The 23,338-nt window shown below is 48.2% G+C and overlaps 1 protein-coding gene across 1 annotated transcript in view; it reads right to left on the bottom strand.

The window, feature by feature from the left end:
* Positions 1 to 8,838, bottom strand: part of EXTL3 (exostosin like glycosyltransferase 3) — a 370,010-nt gene extending 361,172 nt beyond the window's left edge. Inside the window, exon 1 of the mRNA XM_068143184.1 lies at positions 8,776 to 8,838. The gene's annotated coding sequence lies outside the window, so the exon portion shown is untranslated. The remainder of the gene's footprint in view (positions 1 to 8,775) is intronic.
* Between the last annotated feature and the right edge of the window lie 14,500 nt (positions 8,839 to 23,338).

Raw genomic sequence — 23,338 nt, 5'->3', positions numbered from 1 at the left:
CAAAGGAGCCAGAGGATTTACAGCAAATAAGAGGCGGCCTGGGGATGATGGCCACCATGCCTTGTGCCAGAGCTAAGCTTCTTTTCCAGGGAAGTTGTGTATCATCAAGTGCAAGCTTTGAGTGAATGCTCTCCCAGGCTGAGACATGCTAGAAAGCTCTTCCTGGTGCATCTTGGCCAGTGACTAACACCATGAGCTTACCTCTTCCCTCCATCACAACATTTCTGCCTATACAAAGAATCATTTTGGCTGTTGGAGGTCTTTAACACCATCAAGTCCAACCATTAACCTAGCACAGAAAAGTTCACCACTAAATCATGCCCCTCAGCACCACATCTACACAGCTTTTCCATCCCTCCAGGGATGGTGACTCCACCACTACCTTAGGCATTGACAGCCCTTAGGGTTTGACAGCCCTTTCTGTGAAGAAATTGTTCCTAATATCCAACCTAAACTTCCCCGGCACAACTTGAGTCCATTTCATCTTCTGTTGTATGTTCCTTGGGTAAAGAGACCAATCTCCATCTCCATCTGGCTCCAACCTCCTTTCGGGCAACTGAAGAGAGCCAGAAGGTCTCCCCTCAGCCTCCTTTTCTCCAGGCTAAACAACCCCAGTTTCCTCATCCACTCCTTAAGACTTGTGCTCTAGACCCCTCACCTATTTTGCTGCCATTCTTTGGACACACTCCAGTACCTCAATGTCTTTCTTGTAGGGAGTGGGCATCTTGCACAAAGCCTGTTGAGTTCCCATCTCTCTGAGACCCCACTGTCCTACCAAACATGGTCAAAACTGGATAACAAATAGCATTTCATTAAGCCCCCTGGGTTTTCGGAGCCACCTTCAATTACAGCTGTCACCAGCTGCACACAGACCTCCAGATGTACTAAGCAACAAACCCTGCCCATGCCTGCTAACGATGCTAGCTGTGTTCACCTTTGGCACTCCATACTTGCTGAATTTTCCCTGTTCCAGTTCTTCTCTGCTGTTTTATTAATCACATACAGAAGCTCAGGGGAGAGCAGCTTTTCTAAGAGGGTGGCAGTACACAGTCGTTAAATAAAATATAAACACCTCATCTATACTTAACATCAAGTTTGATCTTCACTGTTTTCACTCCCCTTCTTCAAGGCAATTTACAATTTCTTTAGTTGCTTTTTGGGAAGAGAGAATGTAGGGGAAGGCTGACTTTCTGCTTAATATAATTTTTGATCTATTATTAAATACCTGCTTTCTATTTTCATTTTTTACTTTTCCTCTTATTTTCCCCCTTTCTCTGGAAAACCAGAATCCCCAGCAGAAATTACAGCCAGAAAGAAAGGTGAACTGTGAAATGAAAGCTGAGAAAGAAAGAATTGATTGGGTTGGGGCTTTTTTCAGATTTTTCTTATTGTCAGCTGTAAGAAATCTCTAGAATGCCAGCCAAGTAAAAAAAATATGCTGAAAGCAATGAAAATGCAAAGTATTGGCCCTGATCCCACTGCTGAGATATGTGGCCAAGCCCTCTGATTGAGGCCGGCACACTTGTCCCCACTGGATTCTTCACAGACCTGCTTTACTACTACAAATGCATTGATATGTTGTCTCCCTTTTAGCAACAAACCCCCAGGTTGAGGGAATGGTGTTTGTGTGACATGAAGCCACATACTCAGATCTACAAATTGATGACAGAGGGGTGGTAAGGCGCTGGAACAGAATCACCAGAGAATTTGTGGAGGCCTTAGAAGTCTTCAAAGCCAGACTGGACAGGGTCTTGAGCAACCTGGTCTAGTAAGAGGTGCCCTGTCCATGACAGGGGAGTTGGAACTAGATGATCTTTTAAGTCCTTTCCAACTCAAACCATTCTATGAACATCCAGGACAGACTCAAGGCATCCAGCATCATCTTTTTTATTTTTATACAACATCTTCAAAAGGTTCAGTGAAGCTGTAACAAAACACAATCAAGGAGCTTACGCAAACCAGTAGCACAGAGTCAAGCAGAGAGCACTGCAAAGGCACGACAGGATTTAGCACCTACTGCCTTCACTTTAGGATGCTTTTTAATAGCTTTCTGATTATTTCATTACTTTATCCTCCCCTGTTGCTAAATAGCAGTGTTTATGACTGCCCTGCAGCCCAGTGTGTCACACCCCCCCACACACCCCCACCCCCCCCCACACCCCCACACACACACACCCACACACCCCTGCCCCGGCTCACAGGGACAGATTTGGTTCCAATGTAACAAAGCCAGCCCCAGAAGCAAAGCAATTCCCAGGTGGGGAATTCTTCGCTCTCTGCAGACACTTTACCAGGGTCAGTTCCGGCAGATGGTATAAAGTTGATCCAGGGAAGCCTAACTGAAGGAGTTCCCACCAAGGCAGGAGGACAAGTTCAGAGCTATCTGTAGCATGCCCTGAAGGTTGATCAGTTTGTTCCTAAGGCCATACTGAGGAAGGTCAGGGTTGATGGAGGTCCTGAACACACCTGCACCCATCATGTGCTTTTTCATCACCCCTTTTGCCTTCTTTTGGCCTCGTCTCATCATGTGAAGCAACTCCTACTTCTGCTCTATTTGCAGAAATAAGGAGTTTCTCCTCATTTGGTACCAGGGCATGCTTCCACCTCCCAGCCAGATCAGACCAAAAGTGAGCATTTCTCTGCCGCCAGCTCCTGCAGAGAGCTGGATGCACACCTTACCAGGCTGTCTGTTTAGCTGGCAAGCAAATAACACCCATATGAAACCAGGATGCCCAAATTGGGGCTCCCAGCTCCCCAGTGAGCCATTCCACTCCTACATCTGGGCTGCCACAAGCCCTGACTTCCAGCCAAGCCTCATGCAGAGCTCACCCATCAGCAACTTCAGTTAACAGCAAATGCTCCATAGCATTTATTATTAATTTCATTCATTAAGTATTTCCTATGATAAAAAATTACTTTATTAACTAACATGAAGAAAGCCATCTCCTAACCATCAGGAATACAGGGAATCCCAAACACTATCATTACTTTTGTCGGGGGAAAATCAGGGTTTTTTTACTGCATTTAATTTTAAACAATGTCCCAGGCAAGCAGCTGGAGGTTTTGCAGCAGAACTGGGCAGGTTCAGACCCATTCTGAAGGAAAAAGCATACCCAGGAGAGAGAATCATTTTCACTGGAAAAAATTTTTAAGATCAGAGCATAACCTGCAGGGATGGTGATTCAATCACCCCCCTACGGAGCCCATTCCCGGGTCTGACAACAATTAAAAGTTTCTTCTAATATCCAACCTAAACCTCTCCTGGTACAACTTGAAGCCATTTCCTCTTCTACTGCTTGTTACCAGGGAAAAGAGACCAACCCCCACCTTGCTCCAAAATCCTTTCAGGGAGTTTTAGAGAGCGAGGTCTCCTCACAGCCTTCTTTTCTACAGACTAAACAACGCCAGTTCCCTCAGCTGCTCCTCACAAGACACGTGCTCTAGACCCTTCACCAGCTTTGCTGCCCTTTTTTGGACACACTCCAGCACCTCTATGTCCTTCTTGGAATGAGGGGCTCAAAACTGAACACAGAAAATGTTCCACAGCAAACCCTCTGGTTTCTCCAGGGGAACATGGAAAGGACAGGGCAGCAACCTGCAACCCAGAGAGCAGCTGGGTAAGATGCCACCATTTCCTGGATATCCCAATACCAGATCTCTGGGAAAAGCCAGCAGATGTTTGGGAAAGAAATGGCACATTCAGAAAGAGCCATCCCCGAGTTGTTACAGTTTGAGTTTCCTGTGTCCAGAAGTCCAGCCCAGAGGGGTGGACACAGGAAATTATGTAGTATTTCCTACCACAATCCTTTGCACCACTATAAGATCCAGTGCGGAGTCTAGCACACTCTCTTTTCTTCCTCTTCCGTCAGCTGGTAACTGGGGGAGATGTCTCCTGGCTTTGGGCCTGGCTAGGCCCAAGGCCATGGGGGGATGGGCAGTCTCAGATCTGGCCAGCTGAGACTAGCCTAGCAGTGGGAGGGGGAAGAAGGAGCCCTGGGGGTCTTGGGTGTACCCTCAGATGGGGATGGGATCTCTCTGGGTCTGTTTGGGGATTTTTCTTTGTCACTGCGCTTTTGGCTTTCTGTAAAAGTTCACTGCTTTCTATTTAAACTTTCCATCACTTTTGCTGTCCGTTTGTCTGAGTGTTTATTGTTGCCAGGGGTGGGGAAGAGGGCTGCCTCAACCCAGCACACGAGTACAAGCCATCAGGAGCTGCATACATCCCCTGTGACATCCACCAGTGCCCACCTCTCCTCTCCCATACAAAAGACCATTGAGACCTTGTCCTGGTCCTCCTACAAGGTAGTATGTGTCATAAAACCACCTGTTTGATCATTTCCAGCCAGCTGTTCCCAGGACCCACTGGAAAATTACTATAGATGTAATAAATACTGATACAGGACTGGAAACCCTTTTCTCCTTCCCAAGGGACACCAGAGGAATAAAAGAGATTAAAGCAGGAACTGTGAAACCTCAATTACAATTCATCCAACAACCACAAAGACACTTTTTGAAATCCCTGGTGATCAGATCACAGCTGCTGCAAAAATCACTGTTGGTGACATGGGAGCAGGGGTTCCCTCACTTTCAGATCTTTGTGGCAGGAGTAAAGCTGGAAAGAGCCTATTCCCACAGATGTATTTCTCCTCAAAACAAAACAACTGGAAGTCACCATGACAAGGGGCACGTGTGCCATCTCCTTTTTCCATCTTCTGCCTAAATCCCTTCCTGCCTCCCCTTAAACTCAGCAAGAAGGAGCCAAATAAAGCAACTGTCTACATTTGTCTTTATCTGCTGCAAAATGTCACATTTTTCTAAAGAGATGACTACATTTCCATCCTCCCTCCCCCCAAAGCATGAAGACTGGTATAAAGAAGTCCAAACCACAGCACAGAAAGGAAAGCATCACTTATACCAACCACCAATGCCAGCCACCAAGGAGTGGCTGACACACCATCAGCCTGTGCTGCTGTGACCGTTTGAAGCTGTGCCTTTAAGAAAGAGACAGTGCTGGGACACTATGGCTGAATGTTTTGGAATATTAACGAAAACAATCAGATATTCTAAACTAATTTCATTGGTGGATTGGTAGAATACAACTTTAAGTTTTGAGTTCAGTTGGAACTTTCCTCAGTTCGCTCCTTTCCTTCTCCCTTTCCAGCTCGTCTGCTTCTGGGCTCCCTGCCAGAGTGACCCTGAACAGATAAGCAACTATGGCCTACTAACACTCTGCTTTAATTAATAACTGTTATTTTTCTCTCTTTCTAACCCTCTTTGAGGAAAAAAGGGAGAGAAGGGGGGTACAGGGGGGGAACCCTCCTCTGGAGGAGGGAATTTCGTTCCTGTATTATTGTGTTTTTTTTTTACTTTGCTGTATATTTCTGTATATATGTTGTAAATACTGTAAATTGTGTACATATCCTGCATTTTCCAAAATTGCTTGTAAAATATAGCATTTTTTTTCCTTTGCTTCTCTGACTGGCTAGCTGTGGTTTCTTTCTTCCTCTTTGTGGAGGAGAGAGGGCTGGGCCCTTTTCTCTCAAACCCACCACAGCTGCCATTCAGCAAGACCTGAACAAGTTGGGTGGAGGGGATTCTAACGATGTACAACAAGGACAAGTGTAAGATCCTGCACCTGGGTAGGAATAATATCCTGCACCAATGCAAGTTAGGTGTTGACCTGATGGAAAGCAGCTCTGCAGAGAGGGACACAGGGCAAGTGCCCAAGTTCACCAGCAATGTGCCCTCATGGCTAAGAAGGATAATGTTCTCTTTGTGTGCATTCAGAAGAGTGTGACCAGCAGATTGAGGGAGGTTCTCTTCCCCCTTCACTCTGCTCTGGGAGGTCACATCTGGGATACTGTGTCTAGTTCTGGGTTCACCAGTTCTAGAGGACAACGAACTACTAGAGAGAGTCCAACAGAGGCTGAGGGAACTGAAGCATCCCTCTGAGGAAGAAAGGCTGAGAAACCTGGGTCCATTCAGCTTGGAGGAAAGACTGAGAGGGGATCTTCTCAATGCTTATCTGCATAAAGGGCAGGTGCCAGAGGACAGAGTCAGACTCTTTTCAGTGGCACCCAAGTGACAAGAAAAGGGGCAACAGGCACAAACTGGAACCTGGGAGGTTCCTGCTGAACATAAGGAAAAACTCTTCCTGTGAGAGCGCTGGAGCATTGGACCAGGCTTCCCAGAAAGATTGTGTGGACTTCTCTGGAGAGATTCCAAACCTGCCTGGACGTGATCCTGGGCAGCCTTCTCTGAGTGACCCTGCCGTAGCAGGGTGAGTGGACTAGATGATCTCCAAGGGTCCTTTCTAACCCCCCCACCATGCTGGGATTCTGTGAAAGACAGACTGAAGCTGGAGGTCTCTCTCAAGAAGAAAAAAAACCAAAGAGCCCTGTTGGGGAAAAACCCATCTGGGTTCCTCCATTCCCTCACATCCTCTCCAATTTTGTTTCCCACACATTTGTTTATAGAGAAATGTGAGTGCAGGTGCAGTAAAAAGCCCTGGAAACATCACAACGAAGAGATGGGAACCTGTGCAGTGTGTAAATGCTTCCCTCTCTCCTGAGGTAACAGCATTTTGCATGTACTTTAGGCACTGGCACCTACGTTTCATCTGCTTTCTTATAGGACGGTGCAAGACATTGAACAAATTACACTGATTGTAAGCCTCAGACTGATTCTGCACTGGCATCATTTCAGCAAAGAAGTCACAGGCCTCCCCTGGTCCGTCGCTACGATGGCAATGGCCTTATGCATTCCTTCATTTTTTCAGGACAAGCACATCAGCGTACAACACATCATCCAATGTTGATATTTTTTATTTTCCACTATCCTCACAATCTCTGGTCTTTGTCATCCACCTGGATGTCACAGGACTGCATCTCCTCACCCATCTCGTGCCTTGACCCCACTGCTCCTGCACACATGTGATCCTGCATCACTGGGGCTGTGCCAGCTTTTGCAGCAAGGAGAAATCTCTTGCTCAAGGTTTCTGCACAGGCAGTTGGGAACATTTACAGCCCTATATAAATGATATGTACTAGCGCCTCCAGCCATGAAACCTCCTCAGCCCTTAGTTCCTGCATTGGAGAGGCACATTCCTGTGCTCACTGGGTTGTATCTAGTCTCCAGCTCCCAGACTGCAGCAGTGGGGACAGGTAGAAAGATATTTTCAGTACTTTGGGGATTTTAACACCCTATACAGGGACCAAAAATAAACCCAGCTTCCATCATTTACAGCATCCTTTACCTCCCGAGCTGAGCAGCACATGCCATGGAGCACACACACATCCCTCAGCAGAGCACACAGCCCCAGCTGACACACAGCTACTGCCAGGTCAGCTGTGCTCACTCTTTGTACATCCACAACACCTCTCAGCCTGGTCCTGAGCTGCTTTGTGGGAATGGGGCCGGAGAAGAAAACCTGCAAAACCCCTCCCACGCAGCAACCAAGGAGAAACACACAGAAGAAGAGCATGCAGGAGGCAGAGGACAGAGCAGCCTCCACAGGGAGGAAGGGTTGCAGGAAGGAGCAGAAGTTTTTTCACTTGGCCAGTAAGATGCGTTTGAAGGTGAAGGTTGGACATGCAAACATTTGTCTGTAGGGAGCCCAGACTGCCCAGAGCAGGGTGAAAAAACAAAGAAACCCAACCCCTGCATGATGAAACAGAAGTTTATTTGCTTTAGCCCATGTCCAGCTTCTGCCCCTGGCACAGAAAAAAAAATCTTTAATGCTGCTCTGGCTGGGGGCTTTTGTGCGAAACTGAGGTTTTAACCAACCAAAAGACCCAAAATACAATTCGAGGGAGCTGGTGAGTCCCAAGCACCTCCAGATATATCACACGAAGGGGGAACTAAGCATGGAAGTGAGACCGGGGCGTCCTGATTTCTGCAAGCCCTTCTGCTCTCCTCGCACCCGCCCCGTTCACGTCCCAGAAGAAGGAGTCAACATAGCCGTAGTCAAACGATGGAGAGGTACTACTAAACTAGCGGCGATGGGCACGCTGAGGCTCCCGAGATCGCTCTCTATAGGAAAGCCAAAGCCACTCTTCCGCTTCTCCTCCTGTCTGGCTATCCCAGGCTCTCTCTCCTGGCTGGAATCTCTCCCTGCGGCTCAACAGCCCTTTCAAAGCTGCCAATTTTACTTGCGTCCCCTATGGCCCAAATTGCCAAACTCAAAAGCAATTTTCACCGGGGCAGAGGATTCGTCGCCCGCTATTCGAACAGCGGCTTCTACCTTCAGCCTAATTTGTGTTGCACCATCGCGGAGCAGCCGGGGAGGAGACAGTGGCACGCCAAAGCCACGGGCACAAGTTTCCTCTAACTTGGGGCGTATGGGTGAAAACCCAACACCCCTGCTCCAAGAACGAAGCCACCAGCCTAGCCAGGGCTCACCCCACTGCTGGTGGTTCCTTTCCACAAGCATCCAAAATCCTTAAAAAACACCCCCTAAGCCCGGGCTGGGGAAGAGGAAGACGTGGGCGGGAGGAGACTGATGAGTCCCCTCCAGCTGGAATCCATCCTGGAGGGGATGGTGCCGGTCCTCGGCAGAGCCAGAGCTTCCCCAGTCCTGTGCCGGGGGAAGAGGGATTGTAAAGTAAAATAAAATAAATTACGTTAATTCTTTTTAAATGTTTAAAATACAAGATCAACATAAAATATCAAAATAATTAGGGACTCGAAATAAAATAATTCAGAGACAAAATAAATAAAATACCCTCCCCCCCAAAGTCCCCGAGCCCGCTACGAGGGCCGGGAGTCAGCGCTTACCTGCCAGCGGAGGCAGCGCGGTTCTCCGCGGCTCTCCGCGCTCGCCCTGCGGCCGCAGCCCAGCGTGCGGAGCGGCGCGGAGCCCCTGGCCCGGCTCGCTGCATTGTGGGAAGCGGCACTCAAACGTGAGACCGTGGTGCCCTCTGGTGGCAGGACCTTCATGGTAGGGGGTGGGCTGACACCTGAGGAGGGTGTTACGGGGTCGTCTATCGGTAGATGTCTATGTACGTTAACGTTTGTGAACCCTCTAATAATCCTCACCTGGGTCCGGCACGCCTCATGGGCTCTCATCACCTACGAGAAATTTGGGGAGGGACAATTTGATGCATCCTGGGCTGCATGAAAAGAAGCATGGCCAGCAGATCCTGAGAGGTGATTCTGCCACTCAGAATACTGTGTCTGTCTATGGGACTCCCAATACAAGAGCGACACAGACCTGCTGGAGCAGGTCCAGAGGAGGACCGCAAAGATGATCAGAGGGCTGCAGCACCTCTCCTATGAAAAAAGGTTGAAAGAATTTGGGCTGTTCAGCTTGGAGAAGAGAAGGCTCTGGGGAGACTTTATAGCTACATTTAAATGTCTGAAGGGGAAGGACTGCTTAGAAGGGCTTGTAGCAATAGGATGAGGGGCAGTGGTTTGAAACTGGAGCAGGGAAGATTCAGGTTGGACATCATGAGGAAGTTCTTTACAGTGGGAGTGGTAAATATTGGTTGTCCAGGGATGTGGTGGAGGCATTCAAGATCAGACTTGATGTGGTCCTGAGCAGCCTGATCTAGTTGGAAATGTTCCTGCTCACTGCAGGGGGGTTGGACAAGATGACCTTTGAGGGTGCCTTCCATCCCAGTGCAGTCTGTGAACTTGTGAATTAAAAGCAGGGTGCTGGGGAGCAGCGGAGGTTGTAGGAAGCTGCTTCTTTTCTCCACTGTGCCAAGGCAGCACCCCAAAACTTTGCCCTTTCTCATGCAGCACCCTAAATTTCTGTCCATTCCCACACAGCACTCCAAATTCACCCCAAAAAGGTGCTTTCAAACACCTCTGAGAAAATAAGTGATGTGGAGGTCATTGATTTCAGAATGAAGGGATAGAAGTTAGGGCACATCAATTTCTGGGGTGCAGCTCATGGCTGGTGATTCAGAGTATTCCCCTTGTTGCATGAGCATGTGCTGGAGATGGGGGTCTCTGGGTGTGACCATTTGAGGCTGTGCCTTTAAGAAAGGGAATATGGTGGACGGAAGTTGGTAAACGGAAAGAATAATCTAAACTAATTTCATTGGTGAAGTGGGAGGAAGCACCTTCTGAACTGGGAGTGAACTGGGCATTCCAGCACTTTTCTATCAGTCTTGCTTCCGCCTCTCCATAGTGCAGCAGCTCTATCTGTGCTGGGCTTTCTGCCAAGGCTTCGGCCTTGAGAACTGATAAAGGCCTGTATTAACTCCTTTCCAATTAACACAAACTGCTTCTAACTTTTTTTTCCTCTCTTTTCTTTCTCTTTCTATCCCACTCTGGGGAAAGGGGGAAAGAGGGGAGAGCGGAGGTGGGAAACCCCCCTCAGCAGAGGGGGGAACCCTCATTTCTGTGTTACTTTATTGTATATCTTTGTATATATTGTAGATATTGTAAATTTGTATATATGTTCCCCTGCATACCCTACATTGCTTTGTAAATATACAGCTCCACTGCTTTGCTAATTCAGCTTGTGAGGTTTTTTTTCCTTTCCCTTCAATTTTTTTTCTTTCCCCTTACTTACAGGGGGGAGGGAGGAAGCTTCTTGGCCTTACCCTTCTACCCCACCATATTTTTTTTTTCTTGGCGCCCAACGTGGGGCAGATAATTAGTTCAATTTATTACTTGATTGATTTAGTGTTTTCTAGCTGAATTAGCAAACATGAAGGTATTGTGGTTTGTGGAGCGATTATTCTTTTCAATTTTTGGGGCTCTGGTTTACAGATATTGTTTGGGTTTGATTTTGGATTACCTGGGTAAATATTTGGTGCGGACAATTTATATGTGGGTTATGTATAGAGTTAAATTATGGTATGGAAAATGTATCAATTTATTATGGCCAGTGAGATACAGAAATGTTACCTCCACCACTCTCCCAATTGAGATAAAGGGTTTTAAGATTCTGCCTGAGGAGAGAGTAACTTTAGGTGATGCCTGGGATCCAAAAGTGATTTATTTCATGTGTATAATCCTGCTCTCAGTGATAATTAACGTGTATCTGCTGGTCTCTTTGCGGCGAGAGAGAAAGGTGTCCAGAGCTTGTTTTGTTATTAAAACTAGATCAAAAAGAAAACGCCGTGGCTCTCGATCAGTCCCAGAGTCATCTAGTGACGAGGAATGTGCAGAATCTGTGTCAGTTAAAAAGAAGGCTAAAAAGTTAATTGGTAAAGCAGCTCTAAATGACTTTCCTGCTGATTCTGGCAAGCTGCCAAGGGCGTCAGCTGGTATCAACATGGCGCCTACTCCTTCTCCTACTCCTTCTCCTTCTTCTTCTCCGTCGGCCATTAACGGAGCAACGTCACTTCCGCCCACTCCCTCGGTGGGACCGGAAGTCACTGCCCCAGCAGCTGATTTATCTCAGGACCTGTCAGCTTCCATTAAGGTGGCTGTAAATTCAAACACAGCTCCAGTTAAGGTGGCTACTTTAAAGACTAGAAGTGGAAAGGCCAAAGATGGAGAAGAGGTGGAGACTGATCCTGGTGAGGGGCCCTCTACTCTAAAAGATCCTGCTGAGGAGGAAGAGAAGATTTGTTTTAAAGATCTAGCTAACCTAGTGAGATCAAAGCAGGACACAGATGAAATTAGGAAAGCAGCTGGCAAAGGTGGTTCTCAGCTTAAAGAGATCCTTAGGAGAATGACAGCAGGATTATATGGGCAAAGAATTCAGGGAGACGAGGAGGAAGATGATATTTCAGAATGTTCGTCACCACGTGAGGAATTGCGAAATGTCTGTAAAGATTTCACCAGGTGTAACGGGTTGGGGCAGACCCCCCCCCCCCCCCCACGCGCAAAAAAAAATGACTCAGACAAACAGATTGCAAAAGTGATGGAAAATTTAAATAGAACAGTGAGTGCGTGCAGAGAACTAGAGATACAGTGACGAGAGAAAAGAACCCAAAACAGACCCAGAGAAACCCATCCCTACCTGGGGGTACACCTGAGACCCCCAGGGCTCCCTCTTCCCCCTCCCATTGCTAGGCTAGTCTCAGCTGGCCAGATCTGAGACTGCCCATCCCCCGTGGCCTTGGGCCTAGCAAGGCCCAAGGCCAGGAGATCTCTCCCCCATGTTACCGACTGACGGAGGAGGAAGAAAAGAGGAAGTGCCAGACCCCGCCACAAAACTTATAGTGGTGCAAGGGATCATGGTAGGAAATAACCTAATTTCCTGTGTCCACCCACTGGGCTGGACTTCTGGACACAGGAAGCACCCCGTAGCAGAGGGCACCCAGCCCAAACTACGACAGGAGCCACCCCTTTATTTCAAACCATGATGCCTGCACCCAAACACATCATCAAATCAGAAAACTGATGACATGTCCAGCGAAGTCCGTGTCTTCATCTGGGCGTCCACTCAGTCTCTCAGTCAGGCTCTAGTGTCTGTTCATTCCAGTTCTTCTTCCTTCATCCAATGGAACCTCCCGGCGATGCAGAACTCATTCTCCTGCGGTGCAAGTTCTCCATGGATCTGTTGGGCATCCTGGTCACCTGGAACAGCCTCACGACTTCTCAGCCAAGCCTCTACTTTTCACAGATCATCACTCGGCGGCATATTCTCCACCCCTGGGGCAGGCCAGTCGAAATCATCCAACCCACGACTGCCTTTTTCAATCCATCCAGGGTGCCGCAATCAACCGCTTCCAACTGCGGTCCCACTACACGGATGCTTGTCCGAGGTACTCTGCCCCCCCACTAGGCGTACCCGTACCAAGGCAAGACAGCATCCGGCTGCACACCCCCCCCCACCAGAAAGGGAGGGGCTGCACCACAGCTCACTGAGAAGAAGGGAGGTGGAGCCAGGTGCTCGGCGCCATTTTCGGAACTCGTCCGAAAAAGTCGGGGAAGAGACTAGGGCCGGGCCCGCCGCAGCCCGAGCGTACGGCCGGGTCCGCCGGCGCCGCTCGCCCCGCAGCAGGGCTCCGCCCACCTCTGCCGCCGCGGCGCAGAATCAAAATCACCTCCACCCCTCGGACACTCAGACGGCTTCTCCAGCGAAAGCCATGCGCGCGTTCTCAGAGCCCTTGAAAACGGCTTTCCAGCTGGAGTCCCCGTTGGCCCCCCGGGGCTTCGGGAGCTGGCTCGCCCGCTCGCAGCGGCTGGCTCTATCCCCGCAGCGAGAACGGACCTGACTCTGATCTGCTCGCCGCTGCCCCTCCCCCACTTCACTGCCTGCCGCGGAGGAGGGGCAGGTTCCGCGTTCTCAAGCGGTACCCCGATGCCGATGGTCGAGCACCACCCCTGCCTGAAATAGCAGAGGGTCCGCGCCACCGGCAGCGCACCAGTCATCCCCCCACAATCCACAAGAGCTTACACGGCCGCCCCGACAACATCACTTGAGCCCCCAACTGCCAAACCCAAACCGACGCCCAGAACTGAATTTAAACTCTCCATCCTTTGCAATCGATCTGCAGAGTGGGCACAACAGCCAGCCCCACGTTGGTGCGCCAAAATGTAATGGGTTGGGGCAGACCCCCCCCCCCCCCCCCACGCGCAAAAAAAAATGACTCAGACAAACAGATTGCAAAAGTGATGGAAAGTTTAAATAGAACAGTGAGTGCGTGCAGAGAACTAGAGATACAGTGACGAGAGAAAAGAACCCAAAACAGACCCAGAGAAACCCATCCCTACCTGGGGGTAGACCCGAGACCCCCAGGGCTCCCTCTTCCCCCTCCCATTGCTAGGCTAGTCTCAGCTGGCCAGATCTGAGACTGCCCATCCCCCGTGGCCTTGGGCCTAGCAAGGCCCAAGGCCAGGAGATCTCTCCCCCATGTTACCGACTAACGGAGGAGGAAGAAAAGAGGAAGTGCCAGACCCCGCCACAAAACTTATAGTGGTGCAAGGGATCATGGTAGGAAATAACCTAATTTCCTGTGTCCACCCACTGGGCTGGACTTCTGGACACAGGAAGCACCCCGTAGCAGAGGGCACCCAGCCCAAACTACGACACCAGGGCAGATAAGGAGCTAGTTCTAGCTTGGCTTAGTAGGTGTTATGATACAGGTGCTCTGGCTCTGACAGTTGGAGACAAGTCAGCAGCTCAGTTAGGAACTCTCTCAAGGGATAATGGAATAGATAGACATCTAGGCAGGGCTCTCGGTAAGGTTAATCTGTGGATACGCCTTTTAATAGCGGTTGCCCTGAGATACCCTTCCCGAGATGATCTTCCATGGAATCCTAAACCCTGGACTACCATAGATGAGGGAATTAAGCGCTTGAGAGAATTTGCTGTTAGAGAGCTACTCTATGGTGAACATGAGACTCTGAATCCTCATGACATTCCTGTGGGTATTGGTCTTGCTAAAAAGATCATCAAACTTGCTCCTTCCAATTATGCAAACATTCTGGCAAGCAGAATTGTGTCAAGAAATTATGGTGGAGCTTCTCCTACGGTTGGCCAATTTAGTGATCAAATGAGACAATTGGAAGATAGCATGACACGTGGTTCTTTGGTTTCAGCCATTGAAACTCTGTCTGGAAAAATTGAGAGTTGCATGAAGGATCTGAAAGATTCCATATCCCAATTGGCACAGAGGGATAATTTCAATTCTTCCTCCAGGTGGGTACAAGTTTCATCTGTGAGGAATACACGTCCTCCAAGGAGGTCATTCCAAAACAGGACATTCCAAAACAGGTCATCCCAAAACAGACCACCCAGGCAATCACGTAGAACTATTTGGATAAATCTGCGTGATCAGTTTGGTGAGAACATGAACCGCTGGGATGGCCAACCAACTTCTAATCTTTTCAGGAGACTGGGAGAACTGCAAAGCGGCAGAACCCGAGGTAGCAATACCAGAAGGGTAGCTGTTACTTCCACAGTTCCCCAGAACGACTCTTATGGCTCCAACAGTGGCTCCAGTTATAACATGCAAAGTTATAACCCTGCAAACTATGTGCAATGCACATGTGCACATGTTCCCCATAACTAGGGGTGCCCTGCCTCCCGCCAGGGGGAGGAGAGGGATAACAGAGATAATAGAATCTATTGGGATGTGTACATCCAGTGGCCTGGCACTTCACAATTTCGGAAGTACAGGGCCTTGGTTGACACAGGAGCTCAGTGCACCATAATACCATCAAATTATCAGGGATCAGAGTCTATAACTATTCTGGGAGTCACTGGTGGATCTCAAGAGTTAAGTAAGGTAGAGGTTAATATAAGTTTGACTGGTAAACAATGGAGGAAGCATACAGTTGTGACCGGACCTGAGGCACCTTGTATTTTGGGAATTGATTTTCTGAGAGAAGGGCGTTTCAAGGACCCTAGAGGTTACAAATGGGCTTTTGGAGTAGCTTCTATAGAAATTGATGGAGAAAAATTGAAGCTATCTGCTAGACCTGAGCTTTCTGACGAATCTGCAGTTGTGGGACAACATAAGATACAGGACATTAAATTGCCAGTTGCTTCTCAGACTGTGCATCACAGACAATACAGAACCAACCGTGACTCTTTGTTGCCCATTCAGAATCTGATTCGTCAGCTGGAGAGTCAGAAAGTCGTCAGCAAAACTCATTCACCTTTCAACAGTCCAGTGTGGCCTGTGCGGAAGCAGAATGGAGACTGGCGTCTGACGGTAGACTACCGAGCCCTGAATGAAGTGACACCACCTATGAGTGCAGCAGTACCAGACATGATGGAGCTACGGTATGAGCTGGAATCCAAAGAGGCCAAATGGTATGCTACCATAGACATTGCTAATGCATTTTTCTCTATTCCCATAGCAGAGGAATGCAGGCCTCAGTTTGCTTTCACCTGGAGAGGAATCCAGTACACTTTCAACAGACTGCCAATGGGCTGGATCCACAGCTCAAGCATCTGTCATGCAGTGATCATGATGCTCTGGAGAAAGGCGGTGCTCCAGAACACATCCAGTTCATCGATGATATCATCATCTGGGGAAAAACTGCTGAGGAAGTCTTTGAGAAAGGTAACAAAATCATTGACATTCTTCTGAATGCAGGTTTTGCCATCAAGTGAGACAAGGTGAAAGGACCTACCACAGAGATTCAGTTTCTGGGAGTGCGGTGGCAGGATGGACGTCGACACATTCCAGTGGATGTGGTAAATAGAGTCTCTACCATGGCAAATCCCACAAACAAGCAAGAGACCCTACGTTTCTTGGGGATAGTGGGGTTTTGGAGACTGCACATTCCTGGATACAGTCAGATTGTGAAACCTCTGTATGATGTGACTCGAAAGAGAAACCATTTCCACTGGGGACCTGAACAACAAGCAGCCTTTGACCAGATAAAGCAAGAGGTAGTTTAAGCAATGGGTCTGGGACCTGTCCGAGATGGTCCAGACATTAAGAACATTTTGTACACGGCTGCAAGTGACAATGGTCCAACCTGGTGCTTGTGGCAAAAAGCTCCAGGTGAGACACGTGGACGACCTCTTGGTTTCTGGAGTCGAGGTTACAGAGGTTCAGAGGCTAACTATACTCCAACAGAGAAAGAAATTTTAGCTGCCTATGAAGGAGTAAAAGCATCTTCTGAAGTGATTGGAACTGAATCACAGCTTTTCTTAGCTCCCAGATTACCAGTTTTGAATTGGATGTTCAAAGGCAAATGATCCACACCACATCATGCCACAGACTCAACATGGTCTAAGTGGATGGCTCTAATAACACAGAGAGCTCGAATGGGAAATCTTGAAAGACCTGGTCTAGTGGAGGTGATCTCAAGTTGGCCTGAAGGTATCAACTGTGCTAAACCTCCAGAGAAGAAAGTAACTCGTGCTGAGGAAGCTCCTCCTTACAATGACCTTTCTGATGATGAAAAGAAATATGCTTTGTTCACAGACGGTTCCTGTCGTCTTGTTGGAAACAAGCGAAGGTGGAAGTCTGCAGCGTGGAGTCCAACACGCCGAGTTGCAGAGGCGAAAGATGGAGAAGGAGAATCCAGTCCGTTCGCAGAGGTAAAAGCTGTCCAGCTAGCTCTCGATGTAGCTGAACGTGAGAGATGGCCAAAGCTTTATCTCTACACCGACTCATGGATGGTAGCCAATGCTCTATGGGGTTGGCTAAAGAACTGGAAGAAGAGTGGTTGGCAGAGGAAAGGAAAACCGATTTGGGCAGCCAACCTATGGCACTGGGTCACAGTCCCAATTCTATCCCTGACTCTTTCTGGCCTTGCTTTTCCCCACAGGCATCTTCTCTCTGCCTGAATGGGTAATTAATGCAGCTCAGTAGAAGGATCAACTAAATATTGACAAGACTTTGTGGCTTGCTGGAGAAGCCCCCCCTCTGGGTCAGCACTGGAGCAGCAGCTTTGCTCTGCTGAACTCAGCAGTGGCACCCTACTCAAAAGTCAACCAAAAATTCAGTAAAACTTTGAAGAAAAGGGATCCCAAAAGGGTGGCAACCACAGCAGAGTGGGAAGCCTACACCCAGCCAGGGTAGGATCACTCCAAAAATGGGGTTAAATCACAAATATGGCTCTGAATGTGGGTCAAAAGTAGACCCCACATGCTTTGATCCACACATCCAGATTGCAGCAAGCTCCTCTAATATAATTCCTGTCTTTCTGACAGCACGTCATGGACAAGGTCTGGAAAAGAGCCACCAGCACTGATGGAGGAGAATCACTGGATGATTCTGAGGCACAAGTGAGCAGGCTCACACACACCTTTGGTTCCAGCTTTGTCTCTCTTCCTTACCAGGGCAAGAGTGGCCAAGCCACCATGGGCAACCTCACAGGTAGGACCAGGTTCTACAATGCCACCCTGCATCTGCTGCAGATGTAGTGACATTTCAGATCCCACCAGTGGCTTGCTCAGACTCAAAAAGCCTCTATTTAAACCAAATTCTTCATCCTATCAGCTCTGTTTGCACACTGTCTTTCCAAACACTCTGGCACTATTTCCTTCACCTCATGGTGGCAACTTGGACATGGATAATTTGTTGTCTTCAAGAAGCTGGTTGTTGCCCAGACCTCCCTGTGTGGTACGGGAAAAGGGATCTGCAAAGATTATGAAGGCTCAAAAAATTCCTTCTGGCTACAGAGCACCCATATCTGGACAGACCCATGACAGGGCAGAGCAAAGCCACTGAGCCCAGCAAGGAGCATCTCTTCTACATTGCCTGCCACCAGTGTGGCTCCTGGGGTACCTGGCGGGGGTGAGTTTAATCTTTTCCATTTGATTTTAATCAGCTCATCAGTGATGGGCACTGACAGCACGGTAGCTAAGAGGCTTACATCCATTATTCCCTCAGGATTAGCCTTTCTGATCCCAGCAGAGGGAGATGGCTGCATCTCAAGCCTTGCTGGGGGTGTGCATCACACCAGTGATGGACTGCAAAACCACCTGCACCTACCTTGTTATTTAGCGGCATGCAAATACTGGTCTCTATTTGCACAGCTTGGGACTGTCTCCTTCCTTCCAGCCTTGAGCTCAACAAACCCTTCCTCCAGCCTTAGAATCACAGAATCATTTTTGTTGGAAGAGACCTTTAAGGTCTAGACCCTTCACCAGCTTTGTTGTCCTTCTCTGGACAGTCTGGAACCTTAGTGTCCTTCTTCAAGTGAGGGGCAAAAACTGGATCCAGTATTTGAGGTGCAGCCTCACCAGTGCCCAGTACAGGGGGATGATCACTGTTCTAGTCCTGATGGCCTCACTATTGCTGGTTCAGGTCAGGATGCTGTTGGTCTTCTTGGCCACAGGGGCACAATGATGCCCTATGGACTCTACAGGATGAGGGATACCCTCCCTACAGCCTTGATGGGACCATATGGAGTGCGGGGCTATGCTTATGTAGTTGCAAGTGTGCCCTTAATGTGTGTGCACACTTGGGGGTGCTCAAAGAGCCAACCTGAACCCTAAATATGCTTAGGGGAAGAGAGGTCCTGTCCTGAAAGCTTCTTGTCCCTATTTAATGCCCTGAAACAATCTCTGGGTAGGTGGGCATGGAGTGAGCTGGGTCGTGATGGCAAGACATTTTGGGGAGCTGAAACAGGAGGTACTGCTCCACTCCTCCCTCCTTGGTGTTCATCTCATGTGAGCTGAACTGCACCCAGAGGCACTCTTGGGCTCCTGGGGTGTCAAGAAGGCACCCAGCAATGTGTCCTTGGTCCCTGGGGCATAAGGGAGACATCCATCATCCATCTGTCCTTGCTCCTGTAGCTCATCCAACATCATTGCTGCTGCCTTAGACATGGCTCTATACATGCACAAAATCATCGCTTCCCTCCAACCCTCCTAGAGGCCATGAGACAACTCAATAATCCCAAACATCCCGACGAGGTTTCTCCCAGGTGGTGCCGGCCCTTCCCGGGGCTCAGGGAAGGGCTGGGGACACGGTGCCCCCTTCAGAGAGTCAGCGATGGGATGGGATATTCCCATGTGTGTCCCCCTCCATCTCCCTCTAGGACAGGACACCGAGCAGAGGAGGGGATTGCGTGATCCAGGAGCTGGGTGTTGCCACAACCTCATGGGTGCACCCCATCCTGTTTGGCACCCATCTATGTCCCAGCTAAGGCCACTTGAGCCACCGGAGCCGCTTGTCCCTCCGCGCAGGGTTCACATGGGGGGGCACTATTGCATTAAAAATCCCAGCCGGCCTCTGGGGATGCTGCTTGCTTTAGAGATGACTCCCCACAGCGCTCCCCGTGGGCTCCTCAAACCTAGTGGAGAAACTAGGGCAGACCCTGCCCAGTCTGGTGCTCAGCCTTACCAGGATGAGACCTCGCATTATCCCAGGGGTTTTCCTTTTCCAGAGTGACAGAAGTGTTTGTACACTGGGGTTTGGGTGGAAAAGCTGTGATGGATGGATCCTGACAAGCTGCCTCAAGGGACAGTGTGGGATATCACTGGGAACCTTACAAAAACTTAGTATCATGGCTTCTCCCACAACATTCTTCCATAGCCTGCCTGCTTTGGTGCAACAAAGCTGTTTATGCCTCTTAACAGGCTTGTGAGCCCAGGCTCGCTGTCTTCACTCTAAGCAGGCAAGACCTCAAGCTCTCTCAAGGTTACACTCTCCTTGCTATGAGTAGCCACCCCCCTCCATCTTTGGGAGCATCTCTTCATTCCCACAAACATCCATGCAGCTACATAAGTGTTACCCTCTCCTTGGGAGCATCCCATAAGTGTCTTTCTATTGCCATGAGCATTAGTTCCTCCCCAAAAGTATCCTCCATCTCCACAAGCATCCTTCCATTCTCACAAGCACCCCTGCCACCCCATGAGCATCTGTACTTCTTCATGAACATCTCTCCTTCCTCATGAGCATAAACCCCTCCCCACGAGCATCCCTCCTCCTGAGAATCCCTCCCTCCTTATAAGGATCCTTCCCTCCTATGAGCATCCATTCCTTCCCAGGAACATTCCTCCCTCCATACCCATGAGATTCCCTCCTTATCAGTGAGTATCCCTCCACATCCATGAGTATCCATCTCTCTCACCCTGTGAATATCCTCCTATCCACACAAGGCAAAGTATCCTCCTCCCTGCACCCAGATTGCTCTGAGAGCTCTTTCAGGAGGCTGACAATTCCCTTCTGCCCCAAGTGGGAGGAAAAGCCTTTAAGGATAGTTTCTCCTTAGGGAAAGAGGGCACAGATAGGGGCAAATGTTTTACAATGAGCTCTGCTTACTGTGGGAGCAGATGAGAGTGAGGACAGGGACTCACCTGAAGCTAGGGGTGTGGTGGGTTGAGAGAGAAGGCCTAGCTTCCTCTCCCCCACAAAGAGGAAGAAAAACCACAGCTAACTCAGCCAGAGAAGCAAAAGGAATGCTATATTTACAAGCAATGTGGAAAAAGCAGGTTAGATATACAATTTATACAGTATTTACAACATATATACAGAAATATACAGCAAAGTTAAAAAAAAACAAGAACACAGGAATGAAATTCCCTCCTTCGGAGGAGGGTTCCCCCCCTGTACCCTCTTCTCTCCCCCTACCTCCCTTTTTCCCAAAGAGGGTTAGAAAGAGAGAAAAGGTAATTATTAATAAAGCAGAATCTTAGTAGGCCTCATGCGAATTAGTTGCTTATCTGTTCAGGTGCGACCGTTTGAGGCTGTGCCTTTAAGAAAAGGGACAGTGCTGGGACACTCTGTCTGAATGTTTTGGAATATTAACGAAAACAATCAGATATTCTAAATGAATTTCATTGGTAGATTGGTAGAATGTAACTTTAAGTTTTGAGTTCAGTTGGAACTTTTCTCAGTTCGCTCCTTTCCTTCTCCCTTTCCAGCTCATCTGCTTTTGGGCTCCCTGCCAGAGCGACCTTGACCAGATAAGCATGAGGCCTACTAATACTCTGCTTTATTAATTTACTGCCTTTTTCTCTCATTCGTTATAACCCTCTTTGGGAAAAAAGGGGAGAGAAGGGGGTACGGGGGGGAACCCTCCTCCTCCGGAGGGAATTTCGTTCCTGTATTTTTGTTTTTTTTACTTTGCTGTATATTTCTGTACATAAATTGCAAATACTGTATATTTTGTGTACATATCTTGCATTTTCCACATTGCTTGTAAAATATAGCATTTTCCTTGCTTCTCCGGCTGGGCTAGCTGTGGTTTTTCTTCCTCTTTGTGGGGGAGAGAGAGCTTGGGCCTTCTCTCCAAACGACCACATTTCTTTTTGGTGCCCAACATGGGGCAGATAATTAGCTTGATTTATTGCTTGCTCGAGCCAGACTAGCAAACATGAAGGTGTTTTGGATTTTGAAGCGTCTGTTCTTCTCAGTTTGTGGGGTTCTGATCCACAGATATTGTTTGGGTTTGATTCTGGATTACCTAGGTAAATATTTGATGCAGAAAATTTATTTGTGGTTTATGTATAGGATCCGGCTTCTGTATGACCGCTGTCTGGGATTCTTTAGGCTTACCAGATACAGGAATGTGACCTCTAGCACTCTCCCGATTGAGATAAGGCAGTTTAAGATTCCAGTAGGTGAAAGAGTAATTTTAAGTGATGGCTGAGATCCAAAGCTAATTTTTTCAATGTGTGTAATCCTGCTATCAGTGATTATTAATGTCTATTTGCTATTTTCCTTGCGCCGGGAGAAAAAAGCATCTAGGGCCTGCTTCATTATTAAGCATAGATCAAAGAAGAGGCGGTGTACCTCTGGGTCAGCCCCAGAGACATCCAGTGATGAAGAGAGTGGAGAATCTGTGTCAGTTAAAGATAAAGCTAAAAAGTCTATTGGAAAGGCTGCTTTGAACGGTTCTGTTGCTCATTCTGGCAAGCAGCCAGGGGCAGCGGCAGCTCCCAACATGGTGGCTCCCCGGGCTTCAGCCACCATTAACGAAGCAAAGTAATTTCTGCCCGCCTTCTTGGCAGGACCGGAAGCCCCTTCCACAGCAGCTGATCTGTCTCAAAACCTGTCAGCTTCTGTCAAGGTGGCTGTAAATTCAAACACAGCTCCAATTAAGCAAGTAGCAGTTTTAAAGACCAGAAGTGGAACGGTCAAAGCTGATCCAGGAGCTAATGGGGAAGAAGAGCAGGAGACTGATCCTGGTGAGGGACCTTCTACTAGAAAAGATCCTGCTGAGGAGGAAGAGAAGGTTTGTTTTAAAGATCTAGCTGAATTATTGAGATCAACACCAGATAGAGATGCAGCTAGGACGGCAGCTAGTGGTGGTGGTTCTCAGCTTAAAGAGATTCTAAAGAGAGTGACAGCAGGATTATTTGGACTACAAGCTGAGGGAGAGGAGGCAAAGGAGGAAGGAGATGATATTTCCGAATGTTCTTCACCCCGGGAAGAATTGAGAAATGTCCGTAAAGATTACATCAGAGCAGATAAGGAGTCAATTCTAGCTTGGCTTAGTAGATGTTATGATACAGGTGCTCCAGCTCTAATGGTTGGAGACAAGTCGGCAGCTCAGTTAGGAACTCTCTTGAGGGATAATGGAATAGATAGACATCTAGGCAAGGCTCTTGTGACCGTTTGAGGCTGTGCCTGTAAGAAAAGGGACATTGTGACTGAATATTTTATAAACAAAGGACAGGTCTAAACTAATTTCATTGATGGATTGGTACAAAGCAACTTTAAACTCTGAGTTCAGCAGAGACTAGTGGCAGTCTCGCACTTTTTCCCCTCAACCCTCAACATTTTTTTCTTGGCTTCCCAACGTGCGGCTCGATAATTAGCTTGATTTATTGCTTTATTGATTTATTGCTTTATAGCCGGATTAGCAAAACATGAAGGTGCTGTGGATACTGGACCGCGTTTTCTTTTCAATTTTTGGGGCTCTGGTTTACAGATATTGTTTGGGTTTGATTCTGGATTACCTGGGTAAATATTTGATGCGGACAATTTATTTGTGGTTTATGTATCGGGACAGACTCTGGTATGGAAGATGTGTGGATTTTTTCTGGCCAGTGAGATACAGGAATATG

The sequence above is a fragment of the Melanerpes formicivorus genome, unplaced genomic scaffold (genome assembly GCF_026170545.1).
Source record: "Melanerpes formicivorus ecotype bairdi unplaced genomic scaffold, bMelFor1.0.p_v2 SCAF_9, whole genome shotgun sequence".
Taxonomy (NCBI): domain Eukaryota; kingdom Metazoa; phylum Chordata; class Aves; order Piciformes; family Picidae; genus Melanerpes; species Melanerpes formicivorus.
The sequence above is the reverse complement of the archived record's forward strand: the minus strand, read 5'-3'. Positions and strand labels throughout refer to the sequence as shown.